At 43.1% G+C, this 541-nt stretch overlaps 1 non-coding gene across 1 annotated transcript; it reads left to right on the plus strand.

Annotated features, from left to right (window-relative positions):
* The first annotated feature begins 77 nt into the window (after nucleotides 1-77).
* On the plus strand, nucleotides 78-149 carry trnaq-cug (transfer RNA glutamine (anticodon CUG)). Its single transcript has one exon. It is a non-coding gene; the product is annotated as a tRNA-Gln (tRNA).
* Nucleotides 150-541: the final 392 nt, after the last annotated feature.

A 541-nucleotide genomic window follows, 5' to 3' on the forward strand; every position in this document is an offset into this window, starting at 1 on the left:
AAGATTGATACTAATTGCAATGCATAATCTTGGTGGTTCATGTGTCGAAGTCTCCCACTATAGTCTGATACAGCCGTGGTTCCATGGTGTAATGGTTAGCACTCTGGACTCTGAATCCAGCGATCCGAGTTCAAATCTCGGTGGGACCTGGTTTTGGGAAGTTTAACAGGCACTAAAGGGGCAGTTAACAGCAGATGGTAATGGATGAACATATGACCGATAAAGCAAGTAACTATTATACGTGGAGAATAATGCTATCATAAGATCGTTGACATCTAAAAGGTGAAAAGACCTCGAGATGTTTACCCTGAAAAGATCTCTCCACAGGATTCCCAAACTGTCCATGTGTAATGACGTGAAGAGTCCTTTGTTTGAAGGGGATGAATCTAGTGAATGTGATTGGCCATGATTATCACAAGCTGTAACATGCCCATGTGGAATGTGGGTTATGAAAAAGTTTTCTATCTGATCCCAGCCCATTTCCAGGTGTGCCAGGTGCTGCTACGCACAAAAGTGCTCATTGCACATCTTCAGCAAACTG

The sequence above is a fragment of the Seriola lalandi genome, unplaced genomic scaffold (genome assembly GCF_002814215.2).
Source record: "Seriola lalandi dorsalis isolate HSWRI2012SDOR001 ecotype SW California unplaced genomic scaffold, Sedor1 jcf7180001970832, whole genome shotgun sequence".
Lineage (NCBI taxonomy): Eukaryota > Metazoa > Chordata > Actinopteri > Carangiformes > Carangidae > Seriola > Seriola lalandi.